The sequence below is a fragment of the Protopterus annectens genome, chromosome 2.part0 (assembly GCF_019279795.1).
Source record: "Protopterus annectens isolate FY-2018-M chromosome 2.part0, PAN1.0, whole genome shotgun sequence".
Classification (NCBI taxonomy): Eukaryota; Metazoa; Chordata; order Ceratodontiformes; family Protopteridae; genus Protopterus; species Protopterus annectens.
The window spans coordinates 831674333-831692000 of NC_056728.1; the positions used below are offsets into that span (position 1 = coordinate 831674333).

The 17668-nt window shown below is 40.7% G+C and overlaps 1 protein-coding gene across 2 annotated transcripts in view; it reads left to right on the forward strand.

Moving 5' to 3' along the window:
* The window catches only part of CDC37L1 (cell division cycle 37 like 1), a 684318-nt gene that overhangs the window by 603742 nt on the left and 62908 nt on the right, over nt 1-17668 (forward strand). The gene's annotated exons all lie outside the window — the stretch shown is intronic.

A 17668-nucleotide genomic window follows, 5' to 3' on the forward strand; every position in this document is an offset into this window, starting at 1 on the left:
AGCCGCTTAGCAGGCATCATCTTCTGAGGGTGTCTTCAGACCTACACAGTTATATGTTAAACCATCTTCAGCTTCAAAGACTAAAGCAGCTCTAAAGACAAAGAAACAAGTACAGCATTCTCCTACTCAGACTTCCATGCCTAAAAAATAGATGCTTAAAATGGCCGAAGACCTAATTACTTTGATCAGGGGTTCCCATCCCCCTCCTGATAAGAGGCCTAGGCAAGAGACAGAATATGATTCTTCTGATCAGGTTTCTATTTCCTCTGATTTCCTCTTCTGAACAGGATTATTCTATTCCTCCCTATGAGGATTCTGATGGTGAAGAATCCATTCCTTCAGCCTCTCCTCCTGAGGATTATTCTTTTGGGGAAACAGTGCATACCATGAGGGAGCATTTCCACTGGGAGAGCCAAGATTACTCAGAATCTAAGAAATGGCTCAGAGACTTTCTGCTATTACCTCAGCACAGACCCCCTTGCTATTCCACATGTTCTAGACATTGTAGATGATGTATTTTCAGAGTCCGGCCTGTCCCCCGACTCTTTACCTCCTGCACATGCTAAGCCTGACAGATACTACAGGGTCCCAGATTCTCATAAATTCCTATATAAAAACCCCACTGCTGACCCAGAAACTATATCTTGGGGTCCCAAAGTGGTCGAAGCTTCCACTGCAAAAAACCCTGTCCCCTCTGATAGGGATTCTAGTGCACTGGACAGATGGGGGAAAAAGTTTACATTTCTGCTACCTTGGCTGAAAGGGCTTTAAATTGTTAGTTTCATATGCTTAAATATCAGCAATACTTAATGTCACTGCTTAAACAGAAAATGTTGACAAATTCTGAATGTTCAGAGAACAAGGAAATGCAGGATTTATTGCATGCAACTGAACAGGTGGGAAAGCATACTTTGCAATGTGGTTATCATTCACTGGAGGCCTCTTGCAGGGCCGCTGTTACAGGTTCTGTTATTAGAAAGCATGCTTGGTTAAAGGAGCAGAATCTGCCTGATCATGTTAAAGAAAAATTATTAGATGCTCCATTACAACATGATACTTTGTTTGGTGCTAAAGCAGAAGAGGTGTTGAAGAAAATGGAGGATAAAGCAAAATCCATGCAGACAGTTAAGGATTTTTTACAGGTACCGCCACCCAGATTTAGCAGGAACTGGCCTTCCAAAAATTGGTCCTTTCCAGTGTCAGACAGGCCACAAAGAGGCAGATACAGATGTCCCAGAGGCAGATCTCAGCCCCAAGGCTCATACAGGCCTAAACAATGGGGTGCTCCTACCTCCAAAAGTGGAGAAGACAAATCACAACCTTACAGGAAACTGTCCCAATGACTTTCCTCTGCCAGATCCAAGCACTTTTCTTTTGGCAGCCCCCTTAGGGGGAAAACTAGCACTTTTTTCACCAAATTGGCAAATGATTACCCAAGACAAATGGGTCTTGAACATAATGTCCCAGGGCTACAGGTTCCATTTTCACACCCTACCAAGGGCAAAAGGTATGCCAGACCTGCCACACAATCAATGGGCAGAGGCACAAAAACAAATTACAGCCCTCATGGACCTGAGGGCCATTCAACAAGTACCACAACAAGAGCAGGGGCACGGATTTTACTCAAGACTTTTCTTGGTGCCCAGAAAGGACAAAACCTGGAGACCAATACTGGACCTGTCTACACTAAACACATTTCTGGAGGTTCCAAAATTCAAGATGTTGACTCTACAGCAGCTACTGCCCATGCTGGGTTAGAAGGCTTGGCTAGTAACTTTGCACCTAAAAGAGGCATACCTGCATGTCCCAATCAGACAATCTTGCAGAAGATACCTCAGATTCATAGCTGGCTCAATGCATTACCAATTCTCTGCACTGCCCTTTGGCTTATCTACTGTGCCCAGGGTCTTCACAAAATGCCTGGCATCAGTAATTGCATTTTGCAGACAAAGAGGAATTCAGATATATCCCTACTTGGATGACTGCCTTATTCAAGCAGAGAACAAAGACATTCTTCTAAAGCATCTGATGTTTGTAAAAAGATTACTAATTTCCCCAGGGGTACATGGTAAACGAAAATAAATCAAAACTAGTACCCTCTCAAGAGATAATATTCCTGGGTGCAAGCTTAAATACAACTGCCCAGATGGCTTATCTCACACCAGACAAACAAAGGCAACTGACTTCTTGCTTCAAATAGTTGGCAACAAAGACCCAGTTTTCTGCAAGGAAATCCTGCAGGCCTTGAGCTTCATGGCATCCTGCATTCTACTAATTCCATATGCCAGACTGCATATAAGGAAACTACAGTGGTATCTAAAAAGTGTTTGGACTCAGCATTGCCACAGCCTGGAGACAGTAATTACCCTTATTCCCTGCCTGCAACAGGAGTTTCGATGGTAGGCACAGGCCTGTCACCACAACAAGGGTCTGCCATTCACTTTACCCACAGCCAGACAGACACTGACAACGGATGCATCAGATTATGCCTGGAGGATCCTTATGGCAGGAAAACGTATTCAGGGCACATGGCCTGCAAGCAAGATGCATCTTCATATCAATCAAAAAGAGATGTTAGCTGTTCAGAATGCCCTGACAGCTTTCAAGGATCTACTTCGTCCAGGACAACTACTGATAAAGACGGAGAATACTACGGTCATGTGGCACATAAACAAGCAGGGAGGCACACATTCCTACCCCCTCTGCAGACGAGCAATGACCTTGTGGGACACAGCATTGACTTATCCAGTTCACCTGCAAGCACAATTCCTGCCAGGAAAAATAAATACTCTGGCAGATGAACTAAGCAGAAACCTCATGGATCCCCACGAGTGGAAACTGGATCCACAAGTCTTCAGCATGATAATAAGGAAATGGGGATGCCCAGACAGAGATCTATTTGCCTCCCCTCACAACTGCTAATTACAGAGATTTTACACAAGGATTTATCACAAACAAGCATGGAGAGTGGACGCCCTATCCTTCAGCTGGAAAAACCTAACAGTATATGCCTTTCCTCCACTGCCTCTCCTTCCCAAGGTACTCCTAAAGGTCAGACAAGAGAAGCCAAAAATGACACTGATTGCCCCAGACTGGCCACGCCAGCACTGGTACCCAATCCTAAAGAGCTTGTCTCAAGGTCCAGCATGGATATTGCCTCAAACTTCCCACTTGCTGACCCAACAAAACAATCAGATCCTGCACAGTCAACTCAGGACCTTAAATCTGGCAGCATGGCGGATAATGTAGCCATTCAGAACACTCCTCTTTCAAAAGCCGTTATGGATGTTATCGTGGAGGCCAGGAGGCCCAGTACCAGAAAATCTTATGCAGAAAAATGGAAGACATTCTGTGCTTGGAACCAGGAACAAGGCATTGACACGTATGTACCAAATATTCCTCAGATTTTACAATACCTGACTGAGATGCTGGGCAAAGGCCTTTCCTTTTCATCAATTAAGATTCATGCCTCTGCCATTTCAGCCCATTACAATACGGAACCACCTATCTTTTCTCATCCTTTAATAAGGTAGTACCTCAGAGGGGCCAAAAACATCAGGCTTCCAAGGAGAGCACCAATTCCGGCATGGGACCTCAATTATATCTTGGCAAAACTCACACTGCCTCCCTTTGAGCCAGCCTCAATAGCTGATATAAAGTTCTAATCCTGGAAAACCGCTCTGCTGCTAGCAATAACCTCTGCAAGACGAGTCTCGGAGTAGCATGCACTCATGGCTGTGGAACCTTTTATCATTTTTTATCCAGACAGGGTTTCTCTGAGGACAAACCCAACATTTATGCCTAAGGTAGTGTCCAGTGTGGCCCTCAACCAAACCATTCACTTGCCTACCTTTTATCCAAACCCACAGAACAAGGGTGAGAAAATTCTGCATTCTTTGGACATACACAGGCAGCTACACTTCTACTTGGACAGAACTAAAGCTTTCAGAAAGACTGAGCAACTTTTAGTGTCATATGCTGCAGGATCACAAGGAAAGGCTATCTCAAAACAGACTATTTCTAAATGGATAGGTCATTGCATCCGTTTCTGCTATTCTCAGCATGGCAAATGCCTAAGGGCATTAGGCCTCATTCTACCAGAGCAGCAGCCACTTCAGCAGCCTTCCTCAGAGGAGTACCAACCAAAGACATCTTAGAGGCTGCAACTTGGAGTTCAGTGCACACTTTTACAAAGCACTACCACTTACCTCTTTACTCTAAATCCAGAGCAGGCTTTGCCACTGCAGTGCTGCAGGGCCTCATAGCCTCTCCTAATCCTATTTAGCTCAGCCACCCATCCTCAGCTTTGGGATTCAACCCAAGAGTAATGACTGCAACAGTGAAACACGATGAACATAGTACAGTTGTGTACCTGCCATAAATGTAGATGTTCGAGTGTATTCACTGTTGCAGTACAGGTTACCCTCCCACCATCCCCCTTTCTTTTGCTGGGGTTTATCTGTACTTCTCTATTCTATACAACCTATGTGGTGTATTTGCTTGTAGATGAAGGAAATGTTTCTTTACTGCATGTATGTTTATTTGCATAATATATTTAGCCTACCCTTTTGTGGACACCTGACATATGGGGCAAGAAAAACTGAAGAAAATGGCGTCGGCTGCATCTTTTATACCCCTGGCGCACTGACGTCAGGGAAGAGGCGACAGTAACCGATGCCGGACCAGGACTTTGGAATTCAGGACCAGGACTTTGGAATTCAGGCCGAATGTGGGTAGCCTGCCAACAGGATAACCCAAGAGTAATGACTGCAACAGTGAATTCACTCGAACATCTACATATATGGTAGGTACACAACTGTACTATATTGATCCAGTTCTGGGAAGTACCTCAAACAGATCTGTTAGCCTGCTTTGAAAATGGAGAACTTCACAGATGTTTTTTTTCAATCACTTATAGAAGTTTCTTTATGCATTTACACCCTTTATATTATATCCAGGATAATTTTGAAGATTTAAAAGTACTTCAAAAATGTTTGTTGTCCCGCTTTTGGCCAGGCAGTATTGGTTCTTTCTTTTTATGGAGCTGACCATGGGCAGTTACCACAAGTTTCCTCACTATCTGGATCTGTTCTCACAAGACAGGGGAGTTTGGTACACCCCAGCGTAAAACTTCTGAAATTGTCTGCCTAGATTATGATAACCTTTAAGCACCTGTTTTTAGAGGATGTGCAGCAGGTACTAAGAGGCAAGAAGTCCACTTCCAGCTCCATCGTAGACTGGATCCTTACCAATTCCCCCCACCAATACCATAATCTCACCACCTTACCTGACTCCCTCAGTGATCATCTCCCTACCACCATCTTAAGAAACTACTCCCATATTCCTAAACCCCACCTTATCAAAGACTGTCGAAAACTTTCGACTTTCAATTCACCCCAATTTAACTCCATTCTCCACAACATGGATTGGTCCATCTTAAAACACCTCCCCCTAAACGATGCTGTAAGCACTTTCAATAGCATCTTCATGAATACTCTAAACTCCTTAGCTCCCTCTAGGAAGATCAAAGTAAAATGAAACCATGCTCCCTGGCTCTCCAAAGAGACTAGGTCCCTTATGAAACAAAGAGATCATGCTTGAAAAACCTGGACTAAAACTAAACAACCACCTTTTCATCAAAAATACAGACAACTGAGGAACCTTGCAAAAAACATACAACTAATGACAAAAAGTTGTACTATAGCTCTGCTCAGCTTAACAATAAATCCAATCCTCGAAAATTTTGGTCAACTCTCAACAACATCCTCTATCCTGGAAAGCCCCCTAATCCCTCCCCATACCCTAACTCTTCCTCTCAAGAAACAGCTACCCTCCTGAATAAACACTTTATCTCTTCCATCCAAAATCTGGTAACCTCTAAGCCAAACTCTACTTCAACACCCACCTCTCCAAGTCCCACTAACACAGCTTTGTTTTCTTTTGAGCCAGTTCCCATTACTTACATCAAATCTCTACTACTCAAGCTAAAACCTTGCTCTCCTTCCACTGACAATCTCCTACATTCCTCAAACTTGCTGCTGACTCAATTGCCTATCTTATATGTGTACTAATTAATTGATCTATTCTGGAATCAACTGTCCCCACCCTTTGGAAATCTTTCTTCACTATCCCTCTTCATAAAGGTGGAAACTCCACTGACCCCTCAAACTACCGACCCATTGCCATTCTGTCCCCCCTCTCCAAGATATTAGAAAAATGTATTCACTCACAGCTTCTCAATCACCTCCTCACACACCACTCCACGTCCTCACCACATCACCACCACTGCCCTCCTCTCCTTCACTCATATCATTGCAGAGGCCCTAGACAACAATAAACTAATTTCCTGTCTCTTCCTAGATCTCTCCAAAGCCTTCAATACTCTCTCTCATCCTCTACTACTATCCAAACTCGCAAATCTCCACACTTGCCTGGTTTAATGGTTACCTATATGGCAGGGAACAATCTGTCAAATGGCTCTCATCCTCCTCAACTTTCCTTCCCATCTCCAGTGGTGTTCCTCAAGGCTCCATCTTGGGACCCCTTTTGTTTAACATCTTCACCAATGATCTTTGCACCTCATGCAAAGAATTCTCCCTTATTCAGTATGCCAATGACTCCACACTTATATCCATCTCAAATAACATTCCTGAACTACACTCCCTGACCCAACAGGCCCTACTATCCCCTGAACAATGGCTCTCTCACAACCTATTGATCCTAAATCCCAAAAAGACCAAATTCCTACTTTTCCTTCCCCGTTCTCTTTCTCATCACAAAACCTCCTTTCTTATTACATCTTCTAACAATACAAACATCCAACCTGACACCCACACAAAACTCCTAGGGGGTCATTATCGATGACGAACTCAAGTTCAACCTACACATACTCCAGTGTATTAAAAAAAAAGCAAACCAGAAGCTAGGTCTGCTATATCGGAACAAAGAATTCCTAACCCCTGAATCTAGACTTACCCTGGGCCAGGCACTCCTCCTCCCCTCCCTCTTATACGCCACCCCAGTTCTTACCAATATCCAGGCCTCCACTCTAAACACACTGCAACAGACTTACCATAAAATAGCCAGATTCATTACTAGCTCCCCATACAATTCACACCACTGCATTTCTTTGAACTCTCTTCAATGGCTTGAACTTCCCCAGTTTCTGCCATCTTATCAATTTCATGTGCTACACTCTTATTCTTTATAAACCCTCCTTCTGTCCATCTCTATCTTCCTTAGTCTCCATCTACATCCCATCCCGGACCCTCCATACTTCTAAACAACAATTACTTGATATCTACCACCCAAAAAAGTCAGTAGGCAAACTACTCTACAAACATTCCCTTGCCCATGCTTGGAACAAACTTCCCCTTGACTTACGATCAATCTCCCACACCTCACACTTTAAAAATGAACTAAAAGCTTATTTTCTCAATTCCAGAACCTGCCCTTTCCATGACCCTACCTAGTCTTCCTTCCCTTTATGTACCCTCAAAAGGACCATACTTGGTACCTCATTACACCTCTCTCTCCAATGTGTCTACTATGCATTTGCACAATTTTGTTCAAACTAAAAATGTTTATTGTTGACCTATTGAACTATATCAATGTAAAATTGTTACTTAGCTTCTTTTTAATGCAACTTAACTTTATGCATGTAACCCAACCTATATGTGAATTGTTTTGCTATAACTGCTATTATATTAATATTGTTTAAAATTGTACTCGTCTTAAAACGTATTACTGGAGCTTTTCTCCTCGGGTCTCCACTGAAAATGGGCCACAAGCCCAGTTGGACAAACCCGGTTAACAAATGTCAATAAATAAATAAAGTCCTCCTACTACAAAATCCGATCGACATGTAGAAGAATTTTCTAGTTCGTGTCTACCCAACAAACTAGTAGGGCTCTGTCTGGGATAGTACCACTGGTGCTCAAATATTTATGTGGGCTACTGTCTTCTGGCCTTTGTACTACTGCATCTTGGTATATCTTGTGACCACTACAGTATGTCTGTGTATGGCTTCTTCTGTTTCTTCAACATTTTCTTAGTAAAACAGATGTTCATCGTGTTTCATTGTTGCAGTCATTACACTTGGGTTATCCTGCTGGCAGGTGACCCGCAGTCAGCCCGAGTTCCAAAGTCCTGGTCTGGCGTCAGTTGCTGTCGCCTCTTCCTTGACGTCAGTGCGCCAGGGGTATAAAAGATGCAACCAATGCCATTTTCTTCAGTCTTTCTTGCCGCGTGGTGTCCGAAGCAAAAGCAGTTCGCAAGTGCCGGTCGGCCAACTCCTGAGATTTTCAAAATTGAGTTTCAGAACCAAAGTCTTCAATAAAGCTAAGTACCCCATTGGGGAAACTTTTTCTTGCCCCAGACCGATGTCAGTAAAAGTTAATAATTGTATTTCTTGTGGGAAGCAAATACCTCATAAGGACTTTCACTCTTACTGTATTCCTTGCCTAGGCCCTGACCACGACGTTACCAGTTGTCGGTTTTGTGCTAGATTCAATAAACGCACTATTAAACATAGGTTTGATTTTGCTTTACATTATTTTGGCCGAAGGTTTAATTACATAATGCCGTCGGAACAACCGACGACCAGGATTTATAAAAAACGCAAAGACAAAAGGACAGGCATCCGAGGTCCAAAACTGACGAAGCCTCTTCTAGGCCAGTCGCCGGTTCACCTGTTCTCAGTGAGGTGCTTTCGCAGCCCCTGACACCTGCTACCTCAGAGCCACAGGCCGTAACCAACAGCCACGTGGAGACACCGAGGCCTGTGGAAACTCAAGGTATTGGGCCTACGGAAACTATTCCCTCAGATGGGTCCGGAGCCGCTGAGCAGGCATCGGCTTCTGAGGGTGTTTTCAGACCTTCACAGATTACAATTAAGCCCACTACAGCAGGAAAGGCAAAGTCAAAAACACCATTAAAGACAAGGAAACAAGTACAGCATTCTCCAGAACAGTCATCCATGCCAAAGAAACAGATGCTTAAAATGGCCGAAGACCTAATTACTTTAATCAGGGGTTCCCATCGCCCTCCTGACAAAAGGCCTAGGCAAGTCACTGACTATGATTCCTCTGACCAGGTTTCCATTTCCTCTGATTCCTCTTCTGATCAGGGATATTCTGTCCCTCCCTATGAGGACTCTGATGCAGAAAAGTCTATACCTTCAGCCTCTCCACCTGAGGACTATTCTTTTGGGGAAACCCTGCACACCATGAGGGAGCATTTCCATTGGGAGAGCCAGGATTATTCAGAATCCAAGAAAAAGCTCAGAGACTTTTTTATTGCCTCAGCAAAGGCCCCTGGCTATCCTCCCTGTGCTGGATGTTGTTGATGATGTTTTTTCTGAATCCAGTCTGTCCCCTGATTTGTTAACCCATGCACCAGTCAAGCCAGACAGGTACTACAGGGTCCCTGACTCTCATAAATTTCTTTACAAAAACCTTGCTGCAGACCCAGAAACAATTTCTCAGGTTCCTAAAGGGGTTAAGGCTTCCACTTCTAAAAATCCTGTCCCCTCGGATAGGGATTCCAGAGCTGTGGACAGATGGGGGGAAAAAGTTTACACTTCTGCTACTTTAGATGTAAGGGCTTTAAACTGCCAGTTTCACATGCTTAAATATCAACAGTACCTCATGTCATTGTTAAAACAGAAAATGGTTTCAAATTCAGAAAGTCCTGACAGTAAGGAAATGCAGGATTTATTGCATGCAGTTGAACAAGTGGGAAAGCATACTCTGCAGTGTGGTTTTGATTCATTAGAGGCTTCTTGTAGAGACGCAGTTACAGGCTCCGTTATTCGAAGGCATGCTTGGTTGAAAGAATAAAGTTTACCTGATCATGTTAAAGTAAAATTATTGAATGCTTCACTAAAGCATGATACTTTGTTTGGTGTTAAGGCAGAAGAGGTGTTAAAGAAAATGGAGGATAAAGCAAAATCAATGCAGACAGTGAAATATTTCTTGCAGGTTCAACCACCTAGATTTAGCAGAAACTGGCCTTCAAAAAATTGGTCTTTTCCAGTGTCAGACAGGCCACAAAGAGGGAGATACAGACGCCCAAGAGGCAGATCTCAGCCTCAAGGCTCCTACAGACCTAAACAATGGGGTGCTCAAGCCCCCAAAGGAGGGGGAAGATAAATCACAACCTTATAGGAAACAGTCCCAATGACTTCCGTCTACAAATGCCAAGCACTTACCTTTTGACAGCACCCCTAGGGGGAAAGCTAGCATTTTTTTCAGAAAAATGGTACATGATCACCCAGGACCAATGGGTGCTGAATATTGTTTCTCAGGGTTACAGGTTCCACTTCCACACGCTTCCAAAATCAAAAGGTATGCCAGACCTGCCACAAAACCAATAGGCAGAGGCACAAAAACAGATTGCTGCTCTTATGGACATGGGAGCTATTCAAAATGTTCCACAGCAAGAACAGGGACAAGGATTTTACTCAAGACTTTTCTTAGTACCCAGAAAGGACAAAGCCTGGAGACCAATACTGGACCTGTCAAACCTAAATACTTTCCTGGATGTTTCAAAATGTTAATACTACAACTTTTGCCCATGCTGGGCAAGAAGGCTTGGCTAGTTACTTTGGACCTCAGGGAGGCATACCTGCATGTCCCAATTGGACAATCTTGCAGAAGATACCTCAGATTCATAGCAGGCTCAATGCATTACCAATTCTCTGCACTGCCATTTGGCTTATCTACTGCACCCAGGGTAGTTATAAAATGCCTGGCACTAGTAATTGCATTTTGCAGACAAAAAGGAATTCAAATATATCCCTACTTGGACGACTGCCTTACTCAAGCAGAGAGCAAAGACATTCTTCTAAAGCATCTGGCGTTTGTAAAAAGATTACTAATTTGCCTAGGGTACACAGTAAACGAAAAGAAATCAAAACTAAGAAATCAAAACTAGTGCTCTCTCAAGAGATAATATTCCTGGGTGCAAGCTTAAATACAACTGCCCAGATGGCTTATCTCACGCCAGACAAACAAAGGCAACTGACTCATTACTTTCAAATGATGGCAACAAAGACCCAGCTCCCTGCAAGAAAAATTCTGCAGGCCCTGGGCTTCATGGCATCCTGCATTCTACTAATTCCATATGCAAAACTGCATATGAGGAAACTACAATGGTATCTAAAAAGTGTTTGGACTCAGCATTGTCACAGCCTGGAGACAATCATTACTTTAATTCCCTGCCTACAACAGGAGTTTCGATGGTGGTCCCAGGACTGTCACCACAACAAGGGACAGCCTTTCACCTTACCCACAGCCAAGCAGACAATAACAACGGATGCATCGGATTATGCCTGGGGGCACATGTGGCAGGAAAATGTATTCAGGGCATGTGGCCCAAGGAACAAATGCATCTTCACATCAATCAAAAAGAGATGCTAGCTGTACATAATGCCCTGACAGCTTTCAAGGACCTACTACATCCAGGACAACTATTAATAAAGACGGACAATACCACAGTTATGTGGTACATAAGCAAGGGGGCACACATTCCTACCCCCTATGCAGGCAAGCCATGACTTTGTGGAACACAGCACTGACCTATCAAGTTCATCTGCAGGCACAATTCCTGCCAGGAACAAAAAATACACTGGCAGACAAACTAAGCAGAAATCTCATGGACCCTCATGAATGGAAGCTAAATCCACAAGTGTTCAGCATAACGAGGAAATGGGGACGCCCAGACATAGATCTTTTTTTTTCCATAATATTTCTTTATTGTTTTTCATTATTTTCCACAACAAAACCAATCACAATAGAGTACACTGGTGAATAACTAACAACAATATACTTAAAACATATTTACACTATTTACATGAATGCTTTCATATTTCTTCTTAGTGATAGAAAAAAAAGGTTGTTTCCTCCAGGGTTAATATCTTAGAATAGTGACTTCTAAAACATGCTCTCTTCCCATGATGTAAGCTGAAAAAGTTTCCTCGGCCAAAATTTTATGCCAGAATGATATTGAAAATCTGTTCCATAACTTCTGATTATATGGATTATTGTTTTGTTTGTTTAGTATTAACTTGTGGGCTAATATATGTTTTATCGCTAATATCTTAAACTTTTCCCAAGAAGTTTTAGATGGGGTGAACCAGTTTGTAGCTATGTAAAGTTTCATTAGTAGAAAAATATGGGTTTTAGATAGGTTGTTTGGAGGGATATGTAAAATTGTAAATTCCCAAGTAAGCGTTGAAGCTTGGTATCCCATTTTTTGTAGTTGTAGTTTCAGGGAGTTCCAAAGTTTAATTATACATTAGCTCCAGAACATATGCAAAAGGTCAGCAGTTTCATCTTTACAATGTGGACATTTTGGTGAGTTTTTAGGGTTAAATTTATGCAAGCTAAGGCGCGTGTAATATGCATTATTGTATATCATGAGTTGAGTGAAAGCTAGCTTCTGAAGGGAAATGGATTTTATCATTAAATTGAATGCTTGTAGTATTTTATTTTCCTCAATCGATGATATTTTTCCCCTCCAATAATTAGACAATAGTAGCTGGTCTTGAAATTTCATGTCTTTTAACAATTTATATGAACATGTTATATATTTCCTATTTTGAAGAAGGGCTTGCCATAGTGTAACACATTTCATTAAATCATCTTTATTGATGGATATGTTTTGAAGATAACTTGTGGACATTTCTTTGATCTGTCTCAAAATCAATAGATATGATTTAGGAAGGCCGAGTTGATGTCTTAATTCATGAGCAGAACCATTTAGATATGGGTATATATCTTGTAGTGTTAAGTTAGTTATAAGTGGGAACCTTTCCAGATCTATTAGTTGGTTATTAATTTTCAGGTTAGGATTTTTATGTATAGGTTGTAGGATTAACATATGGTGGAAGAGATGTACTGATCTAAAGAGTTTTTGTGTTAATGATATATAGTTTTTAATGTGTTCCATTAGATTATATGTTGTAATGTTTTCACTATTTAAAAAAGGTAATGCTTTGGGGTTTATGTTAAAACTTTCTATGTGTTTAAAACTCAATCTTAACCAATATGGGGACCAATTTTTACTTTGTGAGTCATAGTTTGCAATTCTTAGTGTTCTATTGGCATTTATGATTAAGTAGTAGTTTTCAAAATTAGGTAGATCTAATCCTCCTTTACTTTTCGGGGTCATCAATTTATCATAAGATATTCTACTGTTTTTTGGATCCCATATAAACTTAGCAAATTCAGTATGAATTTGTTTAAAAAATTTCTTGTGTATTAGTATCTGAGAAGACATAAAAATGTATAATAATCTGGGTAAAATATTCATTCTAATGATCGACACTTTTGCTAATGTCGGTAATTTCAGATTTTTCCATCTCTTTAAATCACATGATATGTGCTCCCAATTTTGTTTAATATTATTAAAATAAAAATTTTTGTTATCTGTAGAGAATGTAATTCCTAAATATTTGATCTTTTCCTCAGGATTAATTTGTCCTACCAGTGGTAAAAGTGAGAAAGGTTTTGGAGTTCTTAAGGGAAAGATATTGTTTTTTTTAAGGTTTATTTTAGTTTGATATTAGTGAAAAATCATCAATAGCGGATAGTATTTTTTGAGTGTCCGATACTGGAGTTGTACAGTATATGTTAAGTTCATCTGCAAAAGCCGACAAGGAGATTTTTGTATTATAAATTATTGGGGCATTATGGTAAATATTTTGTTTGATGTTTAAGAAAAGGTGTTCTAAATATATGTTAAATAGTAGGGAAGATAGAGGGCATCCCTGCCATGTACCATTTCTGATTTGAATTCTGTTAGACCATGTTTTATTTATATATAAATTTGTATAAGGGTTGTTATATAGTGTTTGTAAAGTCAGGATAAATTCTTGGGGTATATTAAAGTAGGGTAAGATCTGGAATAGAAATTTAATGTTGACTCTATCAAAGGCCTTCTGTGCATCTATGATAAGTGCATACATATTTAGATTATTTTGTTTAGCATATGAAATTAACGTGTGAAGTGTTACAGTATTATCACTGGATTGTCTAGATGTTAAGAAGCCAGATTGTTCATTAGAAATAATTATATTAGTTATTTTCTTCAGTCTATTGGCCAAAATAGATGTTAGGATTTTGGTGTCAATATTTAGTAGTGATATGGGTCTATAGTTGTCAGGGTTCTGCATATCTGATTTATCTTTAGGTATGAAAATTGTTTTGGATGCATTAAAATGAATATCATTAATTTTGTTATTTACTATGTAGTTTAATATAAGTGATAGAATTTGAGCAGTGATACAGTAAAATGTTTTATAAAATTCCGCAGTAAGTCCATCTGGACCAGGAGATTTGTAAGGTTTCAATTTCCTGATTGCTGATATTATTTCATCCATGGATATTGGTTTTATTAGATCATTTTGTAGTTTCTTATCAATTCTCGGAAAGTTACGTTTTTGTAGGAAATCGTTATTACTACCACTTGAGAGTCCATTTGTTTGTTCCCATATATTTGTGAGTATATTTTTTCAAACACCTTTATAATATCTTCATTTTTCGTATAGATTTTATCCTTGTAGAATATTTCAGAAATTTGAGAAGGCGTTTTAGACTGGTTAATAATTCTTGCTAATGCTCGTGACGGTCTTTGAATATGGTTAGCATAGTTTGCAAGCATTTTTGTATCGTGAAATGATAGTTTGTTATTTTGAATCAAAAAGAAGTCTTTCTGGCATTTTAATAACTCTGTTTCAGTTTGTGTATTGTAGTTTTTTATTAAGTCTTGATCTAGTGATTTAATTTTAACCTCTAGTGTCTGTTCTTCTTTAAGTTGTATTTCTTTATAAGAAGAAGCTTTTTGGAGAAAAATACCTCTTATCTGGGTTTTAGCTGCTGCCCATTCAATATCAGGCGGGTGCTGCTGTTTTGTTAATTTTACTAATACTGCTTTAAGAATGTCCTGGATTTCCTGAATTATTTCCTTTTTATTTAAAAGATTTGGGTTTAAGGACCAGTTGTAACCTCGATGTGGTATGTTACTTCTAGTAGGTTTAGCAATATGTAGGGTAATTTTAGAGTGGTCAGGCGAGTATCGGGCATGAATGCATACTGAGGGGTCAAGATTGATTAGTACTTCTGATTTTAGAAAAAAGTCAATTCTTGACCACATTTTATGACAGCTAGAGTAAAACGTATATTTATCTGGAGTCTTTGAGTTAATACCAAATTTAAAGGGATATAATTTGAAATCATCTTTAAGTTCGCTTAAAGCTATAACTGCTTGATTATTGTATGTTCTCTGTGAGCTTGATTTATCCTGTTTAGGATTTTGATAAGCATTCCAGTCCCCTCCTATAATTATATAGTGGTTATTATAATGATTTAAGATAGGGTATAATGAAGCGAAGAAGGAATGCTGGTTTAGGACATGGTGCATATGTATTAAGGAGAATAATGGGCTTGTTATAAACAGTGGTTGAAAGAATCACATAGCACCATCTACCTTCATTATCTATTGTAGATTCTATAATCTTGTCTTGATATTGATCTTTAATGATTATCGCTATTCCAGCACTATTAGTTTTGCCTTCAGAAGCTATTATTTCTCTTATCCATTTTTTCCTTTTTATTTCCGACCATTGTTCATTAGTTAGATGGGTCTCTTGAAGTAGTATGAAGCTTGCCTTAGCCTGCAGAACAGACATAGATCTTTTTGCCTCCCCTCACAGTTACCAAATACAGAAATTTTGCACAAGAACTTATCACTCTCAAGCATGGAAAGTGGATGCTCTATCATTCAGCTGGAAAGGCCTGACAGTCTATGCCTTCCCTCCGATGCCTCTTCTTACCAAGGTACTACTAAAAGTCAGACAAGAAAGGCCAAAAATGATCCTGATTGCCCCCGACTGGCCACACCAGCACTGGTACCCAATCCTAAAGAGTTTGTCTCAAGACCCAGCTTGGCTTCTGCCTCAAATTCCTCATCTTCTAGCACAACAAAACAATCAGATTCTGCACAGTCAACTCAGAACCTTAAACCTGGCAGCATGGCATATAATGTAGCCACTCAGACTGCACCTCTCTAAAGCTGTTATGGATGTCATTTTAAAAGCCAGGAGGCCCAGCACTAGGAAATCTTATGCAGAAAAATGGAAGAGATTCTGTGCTTGGAACCAGGCACAAGGGCTCAAACCACTTGTCCCTAATATACCTCAGATTTTACAATACCTAACTGAGATGCTGGGCAAAGGCTTATCTTTTTCATCTATTAAAATCCATGCCTCTGCCATTTCAGCCCATTACAATACGGAACCTCCTATTTTTTCACATCCTCTACTACGACAGTACCTCAGAGGGACAAAAAATATAAGACCCCCAAGGAGAGCACCAGTACCAACTTGGGAACTCAATTTTGTTTTAGAAAAACTCTCTCTGCCTCCTTTTGAACCAGCCAGCACAGCTGATCTAAAATTCGTATCATGGAAAACTGCTCTGCTCCTAGCAATAACTTCAGCAAGAAGAGTCTCAGAGTTACAGGCATTAATGGCTGTGGAACCTTTCCTCATTTTTCATCAGGACAGGGTTTCTCTAAAGACAAACCCAACATTCATGCCAAACGTGGTCTCCAATGTGGCCTTAAACCAAACCATTAATTTACCCACTTTTTACCCAAATCCCCAGAATAAAGGGGAGAGACTTCTGCACACTTTGGATATACACAGACAGCTATGATTCTACTTGGACAAAACAAAAGCTTTCAGAAAAACTGAGCAACTGTTGTAGCCTATGCTGCAGGATCACAAGGAAAGCCTATTACAAAGCAGACAATATCAAAATGGATAGGACACTGCATCCGCTTCTGTTATGCACAACATGGCAAATCAGTGTCTAAAGGCATTAGGCCTCATTCTACCAGAGCAGCAAGCCACTTCAGCAGCTTTCCTCAGAGGAGTACCAATCAAAGACATTTTAGAAGCTGCAACCTGGAGCTCAGTGCACACTTTCACCAAGCACTACCACTTACCTCTCTACTCTAAATCCAGAGCAGGCTTTGCCACTGCAGTTCTGCATGGCCTGGTAGCCTCTCCAAATCCTATTTAGACCCAGCCGCCCAACCTCAGCTTTGGGATTCTACCCAAGTATAATGACTGCAACAGTGAAACACGATGAACATAGTACAGTTGTGTACCTACCATAAATGTAGATGTTCGAGTGTATTCACTGTTGCAGTCCAGGTTACCCACCCACCATCCCCCTTTTTCCATTTGCTGGGACTTTTCTGTACGTCTCATCTCTATACAACCTATGTGGTGTATTTGCTTGTAGATGAAGGAAATGTTTATAGCAATATATGCATGTGTTTGGGCATAATTTTATCTTTTCAGCATTCCTGCCTGGGGGCACCTGACATCTGGGGCAAGAAAAACTGAAGAAAATGGCATCGGTTGCATCTTTTATACCCCTGGTGCACTGACATCAGGGAAGAGGCGACAGCAACCGACGCCAGACCAAAACTTTGGAACTCGGGCTGACTGTGGGTCGCCTGCCAGCAGGATAACCCAAGTGTAATGACTGCAACAGTGAATACACTTGAACATCTACATTTATGGTAGGTACATAACTGTACTTGTTTAAGGTGTGTTTTCACCCAAGATTTTCTTGCAAGCAGGTTGCTGCTTCCT